Genomic DNA, 14,453 nt, shown 5'->3' with positions numbered 1-14,453 from the left:
GTATATGTGGATACTCGATTGAGTTGTCATGTAGTGAGAGAGAAAGGGCATATAAATGCACATACACATAGGCAAATATTTCCTTCTTTTTTGTTTCTTTGTTCTTCTTTTATTTCTCTTTGGTAGTTGAACAATGAGTTTGAGGACTTTTAAGTTGACAGTACTCAAACTCATTGTTCAAAGTTTAAACAAGATTCACTAACTACATCTTTACCTTTTTGCAATTTCAAAACAGTGAAAAGGTGAAGGGTATGATCAACTTTGTACATATAGATGACTAGTTACATTCTAAGTGACATAGAAAAGGACAAAAGCAATCGTGTCTCCAACCAAAATGGCCGTGGATAATGACACTTCAATGCTTGTATTCTAAATAAGTTTTGCTTCTAGTTCTAGTGTGAATCATGGCGTTTGCTTTATTTTTAAATTTTTAAGGGAGTAGTAGTGTTTAGTAAGGCAAATTATGTTAGGTAGATTCATATATCAAAAGCAGGAATCTTGACCCTATGATTTAGGAATGAGACAAAGGAGGGCCACAATATGATAATCTAGTTACAATAATGTTGCAAGAAAAATTAAGAAATTTCACATCAACAATTTCTTTTTCTTGTTTTCTAAACTCACTGCAATCTTTTCATTGGCGAGTTGCCTCACGCACAAACATATGGAGTAGGTGGTTCTTTTGTCTCTTTGATGCGGATAAGAGCCAATTTGCCTGAAAATTACTAGCTTAAGACTCTACTATACTTACCCAAAAAGATGGATTCTACTATTTATAGTAACAATTAGTCTATGTTTTCCTCAAGCAAAATATCTAGCATTAGAATATTTATACACTAAAAAGGGTCTCTTCATATATATTGTAAATTGCAACTATCCACAAAAATTATAAGTAATTGCAACATGTATTTTAAACTTCAAAATTTACGATCTACGTCTTAATTTAAGAATAATTTAAGATCTCTATCCACCATCCAAATTAGAGTCCAAATTAGTGATGCACATTATAAACGTTCTTATAATTTAGGGTAGAGATTGCAAATACTCTCATAGTTGAATTGGTATATTTCTAGTGTTATCATAGTTCAGGCTCCCTAGGGTAGATAGTTGCCCACAAAATTGTTAATTTTTTTATTCCAATTTGATTGTTAGGGTGGACATTGCTAATTAACATTTAATGAAAGTGTTGATTATAAAATTTTGAAGTGTGAGGCTTATATTTCAAATACCCTATAGTTTAGGATGGGTGGTTGTAATTAACTTTTTTTTTTACCAATTTATTGTGCAAATAATTTAAGAATCTTAATCCCCTGTGTTTATATAGGAAAATAAGATTAAGATGACATAAATAGAGAAGAAAGGATAACAGAAAAAGTAGTAAGTTGCAGCCAACTTTAATAAAGTGCGTAACTTTGTAAAAATATTTTATGGTTGGATTATTTGTGGAGACTTAAAAAGCATAAGTTAAGATGCATTTAATATTTCATTGTTGATATTTTATATATTTATTTTCAGAAATTTGAAGTGAGAGAGTTATTCCAAGATATATTACTAAGGGTGATGCTAACGAGTGCCCTAAGGGCATTCGTTAACAATCTATTTTAAGAAAGTTTTGATATCACTTTTATTGGAAATGAAAAAAACTGTCAAAATATTAATTGTTTTTTTCCCCCCATAAAAACTTTCTTTAACTAGACTCTTAACCAATGCCCTAAGGGTACTCGTTAGCATTTTTCTACTAAATTAGACTTCTCTAGAGTTGTTAAGGCAACTCCATCATATAGTTCTTAAATGCTACCAGTCTATTTTGAAGTGATAAAATGAATTGATGGGATTTTAAGATTTATGACTATGCTAGAGTTACTCTAGAAAGTCTTTAGGACTTTTTTTTTTTTTTAAAGAGAGTTTCAACCTATGACATTCACTCTTGATGATAACTCTTTGTCATCAAATCAAGACACCAATCAATTTTTGGTGTAGGCAAGAATTGAACCCTAGATCTCTTACTCAACTATCCAAAACTTTACCAGTTGAGTTAACTAGAACATACAAGTCTTTAGGACTTAAATCATATTTTGTCATTGTCAAAAAAGAAGATATATTTTACTAAAATAGACTTCTTTAGATTTGTTAAGGTAAATCCAACATAAAGTTCTTAAATGCTATTAGTCTATTTTTAAGTGATCCGATTAGATTTTATCACATCATAAACATTTTTTTAAAGAATTAATTATCAACATTTTGGTGTTTATTTAAATTATTAATAATATATCAAAATTCAATCCACTCATTGTAAAATGAATGAATAGGATTTTAGGAAATTTATGCTAAAGTTACTCTAAAAAGTCTAGATAATTTTAAGAGAAGTGTTACGTTTATAATATTTTTATAACAAATTGTTGATGGCCATTTCAGAAGCCCAAGTAGAAGGGAGAAGCCCATCAACACAGACAGAAATGAATTGGTAAATGGATAGAAAACCCATTAAGTCCAAGCGGCATGAATAATGGATCACAAGCCCATGAGATAAACAAATGGGTCTTGAAGAGGTAAATGGGCTTAAAGGAGCCCGGAAAGAGAGAAAAAACAAATCATGGGCAATATATGATGTGGAAAAGTAAGAATGGGCCGCGGCAGGCTCAAAGTAATGAAAACAAAGAGAGAAAAGGGTTGATGGCAAGCCCATGAACCCCAAGGATGAGGAATAACGTAATTGGGCCGGGGAAGCCCAAAGAATCCAGTAAAAGCCCATGGTAATGCGAAGTTAGGAAAATGGTTGAGGAAGCCCAAGGAAAGCAAATGGGCCCGGGACGCCCAAAGGAAAACAAATGGGACACAAGAGCCCGCTAGTAATGTAACACAAGAACCAATGGTCTTGCTGGGCCATTAGGAGAAGAATAAATGGCAGGCCCAAAAGGGCCCAGCCAGATTGAAACAAAACAAACTCCGCAGTAGGAATGATAAAGTGATATGGCAGGAAATAGTAGTAGGAAGAAGGATGGGCTGAGAAAAAAAGCAAAGCCCACCATCAAGCAAGGCCCAACCCTACATAGGACAAATCATAAAGGAAAAGGAAACCAAAAAATGGTCAAGAACGGACGGCAGGCTGTGCAGACCAATCACGGCAGACACATGAGCAATAGACAAATTTTGAATATACATGAAAGAGAGGTACGCGCAAGGCCCAAACTCCACCAGCCTGTACTCAGCCAATATAAGACACGGTGAGGTCATGAGTTAGAGGTAAGGGGGTATGGTTTGGTGGTGGGGAGAAAGGAAAACCTATTTTGGGATTCCTGCTAGGGCTCTTTTGGGGGAAGTGTCCTGCTGGGATGACACACCACCCAAACGGGTAAAACTGAGCTGAAACCACTAGGTGCATGCCATGAGGAATAGGGAGAGAGAAGACACCCACATCGTAGCAAGAAAGGGTGCCACGGCAGACAAACAAACAAAATAGCCTTCTTTTGTCTAACGATGGGGAGTGGCTCACAGTAGGACCAGTGGTGATCGGCAGGTACACCCAGACCAGACAAAGGTGGTTAAGGGCTAAAATAATAAAATCCAGTCACGGCAAGTACTATAAAGAGGCCCTTGCCGTGTACAGGAAGGGATACAACAACAACAGTAAGCACTACGGTATTTAAAAACTTGAAAACCAGGAAATAGAAACAAGGATTAAGAAAAAAGGAAATATTAGAAAGGAATGAGAGAAAAAAAGATAGAGAGTGAGAATAGCAGGCATGCACCAATAGGTTTATTCACTCTCTCCCTCTCAAAATCCTGCTCTCTGCCAGAAATGAAAGGTGTTCTTAGGTGCCAACCATTCAAGTCCACTTCTCTCAAAGTGATTAATTTCTACGGCAGGATCTTCCTGAGATTATTCACTTTGAGAAGGGGTGTTCTTCCCTTTCTGGTTTCGATCCTGCGGATAAGACTCGATCTAATTTATTTACTCTCTCAGCAAGTTCACATACCACCCACTTGTTCCCTTTCACTTTTCTAATAAAATGATTATTGTTAAAACTGTGGTTATTTTTTTTCTTATGAGGTTTATCTGTTCACCTTAATAAATATCTCAAAGTATTTGATTTTGTTATTATTATCATGTCTGCCTACTGCAACTCACTTGAAATAGTTCTGCCCGTTGTAACCGTGTTCCTAGCAGACAAGACATAGTTTGTGCACAAGCCGGACCAAGTTGAGCTCTAATTGGATTGGTTTCAACTCCCATACCCAGAATACTCGGGCCCCATACTAAGCAGGCCAGCCCACTTTAATCAAAAAGGTCCACTACACAAATCTTAGGTGATAAATTCTTACTGGGTTTAATTTAAACTTACTACTGAAATTACTTTTTTTATCTACTAGTAAATGTTACATAAAATTTGTTATGAAAGTATTATAATACATAACATTTCTAAGATTTTTAATTATATTCTGTCATTATAAAAAAAAAAAAGGAGATAAAGATAACAAAATAGTGAATATAAGTTGATAACTAAAAAGTGGCGACTAGCTGCTCGACTTTAATAACAGTAACCACCGCAATTTTAGATACATTTAAAGGTTGGGTTATTCCACCGCACTTTTAGATACATTTAAAGGTTGGATTATTGCGTGGGAGTTTAAGGTTTATTGAAAAAAAAAAAAAAGTTGGATTATTTGTAAAAGGAAGAAGAGTTTTAATGACACAAAAAACAAAAATACCTAAATTCAATCACCTGCTTAGTGGTTTGTGCCTTGTCACATTTTGAAGGAGAGCTTTTTCCAATATATATATTTGAATCCTGACTTGGAGATGCCATGAGGTCAAGTTAGTATTTTTATATATTTACCAGTCAAGGCAGCAAGTGCAAGGCACGTGCTAGCTATGGAAAAAAAAAATAGTGATTAGGATCAATTTTAGATTTTATTTGTAACACAAAATATAAATATAAATAATTTGATTTTTAAAATCCAAAGAGATTTACATTAATCAAAAGAGATATTAATTTTAAGAATTTTGATAATTATGTCATAAAAAGTTAATCTCAATCGTATAAGACCGTGACAAATCCTAGTCCAATATTTTATTATTTTATTTTGACCTATAACTTACACCTTAATAGTTGTAAATATATTGTAATAACAACAAAATGTCACAACATTTTTAGTTGTGCTAGATCTCGATATAATATTTTATTATTTTATTTTGATTCATAAGGAATTGACACATGCGTTACAACATTTTCATAATATCTCTATGTATACATTGTACTTAATTACAATGTAAATTTATATTATGGACAAAAAAAAAATTGGCAAATTTTGTACACATTTACAAACTTTGTACAATATTTACCATTTTTTGTGCAAATGTGTATAATATTAACAACTTTAATGTATTTACAATGTAAACTTGCATTGCAAGTACAAAGTAAACATATAAAGATCTTAAAAAAAAAAAAAAAAAAAAAACAAAAACAAAAACAAAAAACAAAGCTCAAACCAACTGGCATACTTGAAGGGGAAAGAAAAAGAAAAAGAAAAGAAAAAGTGCAACTCACTAATTGAATATAAACCAAAAAAACACTATTCATGAGCCTTTGGCTCTTTTTATATAGTTAATAGATATGCTAGCTTACATAAATATTTAAAAAAAAAAAAAAAACTTTAGGCACGGTATAAATTAATGTTAAAATGTTGTGGACTTAGCATTTTTTTTATTTGATGTATAAGAAACTGAAATCTCAACAATTGTAAAAATATTGTGATAATAATAAGAGTTGTAACATTTTCTCAAAACATTTATTTTTAGTTGTAGTTGGTTACATTCTTATATTTTATTATTTTATTTCGACTTGTAAGAAATTGACACGTCAATAATTGTGAAATTTGTTATGTCAGTATAACAATATATATACTAGCTTACATAAATATTTAAAAAAAAAACACACAAACTAATTATTGAAAAAAAAAAAAAAAACTTTAGGCACTGTAGCTACCGTGCCAGTTGAATAAACCAAAAACACTACACAATAAGTGTTGTAACATTTTCTCAAAACATTTATTTTTAGTTGTGGTTAGTCACAGTCTTATATTTTATTATTTTATTTCGGCTTGTAAGAAATTGACACGTCAATAATTGTGAAAATATTGTGAAATTTGTTGTGTCAGTATAACAATATATATACCAGCTTACATAAATATTTAAAAGAAAAAAAAAACACAAACCGATTACTAAAAATAAAAATAAAAACTTTAGGCCTATCATGCCAGTTGAATAAACCAAAAGTACTGTACGATAAGTGTTGTAACATTTTCTCAAAACATTTATTTTTAGTTGTGGCTGGTCACATTCTCATATTTTATTATTTTATTTCAACTTGTAAGAAATTGACACATCAATAATTGTGAAAATATTGTGAAATTTGTTGTGTCAATATAACAATATATAGACCAGCTTACATAAATATTAAAAAAATAATAATTCGATTACCGGAAAAAAAAAAAAAAAATTAGGCACTGTAACTACCGTGCCAGTTGAATAAACCAAAAGTACTACACAATAAGTGTTGTAACATTTTCTCAAAACATTTATTTTTAGTTGTGATTGGTCACAGTCTCATATTTTATTATTTTATTTCGACTTGTAAGAAATTGACACGTAAATAATTGTGAAAATATTGTGAAATTTGTTGTGTCAGTATAACAATATATATACCAGCTTACATAAATATTAAAAAAAAAAAAAACCGATTACTAAAAAAAAAAAAACTTTAGGCACGGTAGCTACCGTACCAGTTGAATAAACCAAAAGCACTGCATAATAAGTGTTGTAACATTTTTTCAAAACATTTATTTTTAGTTGTGATTGGTCAGTCTCATATTTTATTATTTTATTTTGACTTGTAAGAAATTGGCACGTCAATAATTGTGAAAATATTATGAAATTTGTTGTATCAGTATAACAATATATATATACCAGCTTGCATAAATATTTAAAAGGAAAAAAAAAAAAAAAACAAACCGATTACTGGAAAAAACAAAAATGTAGCTACTGTAGCTACAGTGCCACTTGGCACTGTAGTTACTGTTCAAAACTTGGGAAAAAAAAAAGTGGCTTATGAAACCAAAGCACTGTAGTTACAGTGCTTTAGCGTATTCGTGCATGTCAATAATTGTGAAAATATTATGAAATTTGTTGTGTCAATATAATAATATATATACCAGCTTACATAAATATTTAAAAGGAAAAAAAAAAAAACAAACTGATTACATGAAAAAAAAAAAAAAAAAAAAAAAAACTATAGCTATTGTAGCTACAGTGCCACTTGGCATTGCAGTTACTATTCAAAACTTGGGAAAAAAAAAGTGGCTCAAGAAACCAAAGTACTGTAGTTAAAGTGATTTAGCGCATTTGTGCTTTTATATATATAGATTTATTTTCAGTTGTGGTTGGTCAAAATTTCATATTTTATTATTTTATTTTGACTTATAAGAAATTGACACCTGTGAAAATATTATGAAATTTGTCGTGTCAGTATAACTATATATATAAAAGGGAAAAAAAGAAAGTACAAACGAAAGACTGGAAAAAAAAAAAATTTTGTTACTACTGTAGCTACAGTGCCGCTTGGTACTGTAACTACTGTTCAAAACTTTTTTTTTTTTTAAAAAAGACAAAGTGGCTCACCAAAATGTCACTGTAGATGAACAGTGCTAAAACACTAAAGGAGCAAAATGAAATTGACATCTCAATAATTGTGAAAATATTGTGAAATTTGTTGTATCAGTATAACAATATATATAAAAGGAAAAAAAAAGTACAAACGAAAGACTAAAAATAAATAAATAAATAAAAAACTGTAGCTACTGTAGCTATAGTGCCATTTGGAATTGTATCTACTGTTCAAAACTTAAAAAACAAAGGCAAAGTGGCTCACCAAAATAACACTATAGATGTACAGTGCAAACTGTAGTGGCATTGTTGCTTTTCACAAAACATTTATTTTCAGTTGTGGTTGGTCACAGTTTCATATTTTATTATTTTATTTTAACTTATAAGAAATTGACACCTCAATAATTGTGAAAATATTGTGAAATTTATTGTGTCAATACAACAATATATATAAAAGGAAAAGAAAAATGCAAACGGAATGCTGAAAAAAAGAAAAAGAAAAAGAGAAGTGCCTCACCAAGCACTGTTGCCGCTACAATGCTTGCACAGTGCAAACACTCTGAGTGCACAATGCCGAAGCACTGTAGCGGCATTCGCACTTTTATTTCAGTTGTGATTGGTCACCGTTTTATATTTTATTATTTTATTTTAACTTATAAGAAATTGACACCTCAATAATTGTGAAAATATTGTGAAATTTTTTGTGTTAATACAATAATATATATAAAAGGAAAAAAAAAAAACAAACGGAATGCTGAAAAAAAAAAAAGAAAAAAAGAAAAAAGAAAAAAGAGAGAAGTGCCTCACTAAAGCACTGTTTCCGCTACAGTGCTTGCACAGTGCAATTACTCTGAGTGCACAGTGCCGAAGCACTGTAGCGGCATTCATGCTTTTATAATATAAAGATTTATTTATTTTAGTAAGTATTGGTTATTTATTTATTTATTTATTTTTGAGAAGAGGGTACAGGTTATTTTAATATGTAATATACTATTATTATCCTTATTTATATTTATACATATACACATAATAACTTAATAATAACATTATTATTGGGAGCAAAAAAAAAGTCTCCTTGTTTTTGGTTAAAAGGGTGGCCTGCACGAGACAGTATTACTCCTATTTTTTTTTTTTTTAATTATTCTTATGAAAACTTACCATAACTCTTGTGTGTGTATATATATCTATATTGTGGGGGTCAGTTAATTAGGAAGTACTGTTAAGGCAGTACTAATTGGGCCTATGGTCCGATTCGAGGACATTAGACCATCCGAGGAGGTCCATATCAGATTATAAGAAGAATGGAGTGAAGAAAGGAGTAGAGACAGTATGAGATAAGTCCAACGAGCGTCTGAGGATAGAAGCCATCTTGGCAACAAGTGTCCTAGGTCAGTACGAGTGTCATATCATCATGGACTTATTTTGAAGTTACATCATTACTAAGAGTTAGACGTCGGACAAGGGATAAGAAAGGAGAAGGGCAACAAATATTTTCAAAAAACTGTTACCTCCGCATTAAATGACTCCCAACCAACTCTCTGGCCGCATTAATATGGAAGTAACGTCTGAACAGTGATCAAGCAGCCTTACAGCTACTAGTTGATAGTTCTAGGAAGTGCTGGATGGGATAGGAAGGAGTTTCCCAAATCTAATCTACACGTGTGTGGTAGGGGCGACACCAAGACTGGAGTATATAACATGAAAAGATGTCCTAAAGAGGGGGGATCAGGAAAAAGGAAGGATTATCTAAGAACAGGACTATGACTCTTGTATAACTTTATTGTTGAACAAGATAATATAATACAAACTCCTTGAGTTATTCCGAGGACAGATTTTCTAATCTTACTTGTGTCTAACAGTCTTAAACTACCAAATTTAATTGTTTTTCTTCTGGAATAGATCTAGTTCTTTCATCCACGCTTTACAAATTTATTGTTTGGGCCGCTTGGGTTTGAGCCCAAACCTGATTTGGGTCCCATCCAATTTTAGCCCTTAGAGCATTTGCAGCAGTGGAGCTAAAAAGTTATAATGCTATTTTAGCTCCACCAATATAGCAAAAAGGGCTTGCAGCAGTGGAGCCAAATCCATAAAATTTAGCTTATTTGCTACAGTGCACATCTATAGATAGATGTGCACTGTAGAACTCATCTAAAAAAAAAAAAAAAAAAATTTAATCCCACTATCGATTAAAATAATAAAACTCAACTTATTTTTTTCATTCTTTTATTCCATTTCTTTACCGCACATCAAAGCACACATCTCCCTCATCAAACACTCATCTCTCTCACTCCATCAAGCACTCATCACCGTCGCCGTCCCAACCCAGCCCAACCCAGCCCACGCTGTCGCAAGCTCTCATCTCCCTCACTCATCTCTCTCACCCCATCAAGCACTCATCACCGTCGCCATCCCAACCCCAACCCACGCCGTCCGTCGCCGTCCCAGCCCAGCCCACGCCGTCGCAAGCTCTTATCTCTCTCACTCATCAAGCTCTCGTCTTTGATTTGTGCTGGGTTTGTCTCCGGTTGGTGATTTTGTTTGGTCTGGGATTGAGGATTTGGGTTTTTTTTTTTTTTCTTTGCTGTGGACTGCTGCTAGTGGTGGTGGTGGTGGTGGTGTTGGTAGAGGAAGTTTGTGCTGTGTGGTGGTGGTGGTGGAGGAAGTTTGTGCTGTGTGGTGGTGGTGGTGATATATTATTTGATTGGAGTAAAAATATTATTATTTTATTGTAGTAGAAATATTATTTTATTGTGATGAATATATTATTTTATTGTGTTGAAAGCTAAAATAGATCCACTGTTGCAGCATGTGTGTAGGTAAAATAAATAAAGTAACTTTTGGTGGAGCTAAATTGCTAAAAATTTAGCTACACTGCTGTGGATGCTCTTACATATATATATATTTATGGAAAATTAGTAATACTAGATATTTCATCAAGACTGAGTTTGTAACCTTGTGGAGCATTAGAGTGATTGAATGTATATATATTTTATTTATGGAGCATTAAAGTGATCAGATGTGTGTATATATATATATATATAATATATATATATATATATATATATATATATATATTTTTTTTTAATTTTTAGAGTCGTACGTGGTTACATCATACATGTTTCGTGTGTCCATGTTTGTGAAGTTTCCCTTTTACATGCTGCCTAGCCCTTGGGTTAAAGGACACTCTCTCCATCTACCATCATGGGTGGGTAGCAATCTCTACATTGATAATTCATTAACTAAAACAATGAGCACCTTAAAAAAAACACACACATACATTGATTGGATAGAAAATCTTAAAGCCCCATCCGACGAGGCCATAATGTGTACTATTGATTATTTGGATCCCACCCATGATTAAAAATCTACCAAAAATTTCCACTTATTCTTCACTTCATTTTCATAAAATAATAGACTTTTTTTCATTAATCACATGAGACATTGGTGGACACAAATTTGAATCCCATAAACAAGGTCACCAATTATCATCATTGATGCTTTAGAATCCTTTTGTTTTATTTGTGTGACATACTGACATCGATACATCACAAAATGCAATTATGCTTCACAGCATCACCTTGTTCCTTGATAAATCATATGCACATGGTTTTCTTAGTACTTTTTTTTGGGTCTTCCATTGAATTAATTTTTTGAAATGACAAAGATGACATTTACTTTCAAAATGAAGAAGTAAAAATATAAAAAATCTTCTCAAAATATTTTATTTTTCACTAGAGACGTCATGAATTTTTATAAAGTTTACTTTGTTTCTTTACAACATATGAGATTAATCAAGTAATTCAAACCTTCACTTTTGAAAAATTTTCATTGCTTAATACCCCCAAATTAGATGGATCGTGTTGTGCATGAGAGTGTTAAGTCTTAAATAGGATGTTTATAAGTAGATTTGAATTGTATCTACTATTAGACTTGTACAACAGCCAACTTGATCTACCCAAAATGTCTTACCTACTTCACCCTACATAGATGTAATATTGATTGCCAAGCGAGTTGGATGGGTTCAACTATTAAAGCGATGGTTTCAATTTTTTAAAAACTACCAAGACCCAACCAAACCCTCCTCTTTGTAGTTTTGTCTAATGTTATTTATTTATTTATTTTTTTGTTAACACCATGATTTACACATATTAATATGAAAATTGAATGATATTTTTCCAACATATTTTTAAGCATACATAATGACATAGATATGGTACTCATAATTTTTTTTTTCATTTTTTATAGACAAATTTAGAAAATAACCTTGCTTAAGATGTGTATACTTTGATCTATGGGAAAGTGAGTCACTTCATATGATTTTCCCTTAATGATTTATATTATTTAGAGGAAATACAAATTATATTTCTAGGTTGAAATTGTACAAATTTTCAACTGACCAGCCGTTTTTGAAGGTTGGTGTGTTGATGACGATTTGGAATTTTCAATTCGCCAATGGCGGACTGTTTGAAATTTTTGCCCTCAACTCACTCAATCCATCTGGCACATAATTAGGTAACTTAACACAATTGTATCTAATGCTTTCCTGAAATTTTACACATTAACAACCTAGGTTTTTTTTCAACAACATAGTATCCAATAATTTCCATTCTAATTAAAACATAAACCCACTACTATATTTCAATTTAGATATCCGCTTCATGATAATTGCTCTTTATTATTAGTTCAAGACACTAATGCTCAGTTTTTTTTTTTTCAATGACAAACCTTATGTGAAAATAGTTTTTCGCATTCTTCTGTGTTTAGTAGAATCAGAAGGGAAAAAAAATGGTCAAAGAAAAATTCTCTTTTAACTTTTTTTATTTAGCTTGACATGTAAAATTGTTTTCCACTACAAGAAGCTAAATAAAGAAAACAACTATATCTTTCCCAAAACTAAATAAGGTAAGTCAAGAGATACTTTTCCAATTAATTTTAATGCCATTATCAAACATAGAAACGTACATGAGATAGTTTTCTAAAAAATAATTTTTGAAAAATAATCAATTTTTCAAAAAATTAAATGTTAATATTGAAACAAACAGAATGGTGTATGTGAAGTTTGAATCTTGATATCTTATTCGATGATAAGAAAATTTAGCAATCAACATATCTAGTACCCCACCTAAACATACCTGATACTACTAAAAATTATTAAGATTTTGACATTGTATCCCATTCCATCCACAAAAAAATCCAGCAAAAAAATTTGATCTGTTTATCATCACCACAAGTTCCACATACAGATATCAATATTCATATGGCGGCTAGCTTATACCAAAAAACTAGAAATAAAAGGGCCTAGGTCAGCCCTTGTAAATTCACAAAACTTTAGGACCTTTTCTATATCATCCAGATAAAGTCACTGCCATAAAATAATTTGAACCTTTTATGGTCCACATCAAAGTAATAGAAATTCACATATATTACACTCAATATTTATCTAACTATTAATAGTTTTATTCATAACTTGAGTTTTGGCTTTAAAAAAATTTAAAATAGATCATTCATGTGAGAAATATCTTAATAGATAAATACAATATTATGAATAAGCATTTTTTTGTAGAGTTTTTTTTTTTTTTTTTTGTATAATTACATTAAATATCACTTAGTATTTAAATGAATAGCTTTTAATTTTTCAAATTGGTCTCAAATATTATATATTCACATAATGTGTGTAAGTGTGTGTATCATACATAAATTTTGCCCCCTCTCAACTCAAATCCTGGGTCTGTCACTGTCTAGAGGAAAGTGAGTCACTTCCTATGATTTTCTCTTAATGGTTTATATGAATTAGAGGAAATACAAAATTATATTTCTAGGTTGAAATTGTACAAATTTTTAACTGACTTGCAGTTTTTGGAGGTTGGTGTGTTGATGGTAATTTGGAAATTTTCCAATTTGCTAATGGCAAATTTGTTAAAATTTTTTCCCTCAACTCACCTAATCCAACATGCAGATAGTTTGCAATCAAATTAAAATGTAAACATACTATTATATTTCGACTTATGATATCCGCTCCATGATAATTGATTATTATCATTGCTTAGTTTGTTTCAATGAAAAACCTTATGTAAAGATGGTTTTCAACATTTTCTCCTATGTTCAGTAGTATCGAAAGAAAAAAAAAAGGGTCAAAGAAAAATTTCCTCTTAACTTCCTTTATTTAGTTTGGCATGATATAGAGTTGTTTTCCATTAGCGTAAAACAACTCTATCTCACCCGAAACTAAATAAAGAAAATAACTCTATTTCACCCAAACTAAATAAAGAAATTTAAGAGATAGTTTTCTAACTCATTACCAAACATAGAAATCTGCGATAGTTTTTTTTTTTTTAATATTTTTTGAAAAACAATTCATCTTTTAAAAAAAATATTAATATCAAAACAAACGTATAAGTGAAGTTTGAATCTCATATCTTATTCGATTGGGTTATCTAGCTAGGGCCCCACCTAAACATACCTCATACTACTAAAAATTATTAAGATTTTGACATTGTATCCCATTCCATCCACAAAAAAGTAGCAGCAAAAAAAAAATTGATCTGTTTATCATCGCAACAGGTTTCACATATCGAGATCAATATTCATAGGGCGACGAGCTTATACCAAAAAAAAAAAAGAAAAAGAAAAAAAGAAAAAACAAACCGGAAATGAGGGATTGTTTGAGATTCATTAATTTGTTGAAATTGAAAATTTTTTGTTGAAAGTACTATAAATAAAAGTAAAAATTAAATAAAATAGTATAATGAAACTTATGAATAGTATCAAAAAGTACAAAAAAAAACATATA

This window comes from Quercus lobata, chromosome 3 (genome assembly GCF_001633185.2).
Source record: "Quercus lobata isolate SW786 chromosome 3, ValleyOak3.0 Primary Assembly, whole genome shotgun sequence".
Lineage (NCBI taxonomy): Eukaryota > Viridiplantae > Streptophyta > Magnoliopsida > Fagales > Fagaceae > Quercus > Quercus lobata.
Note: the sequence above shows the minus strand (reverse complement) of the source record.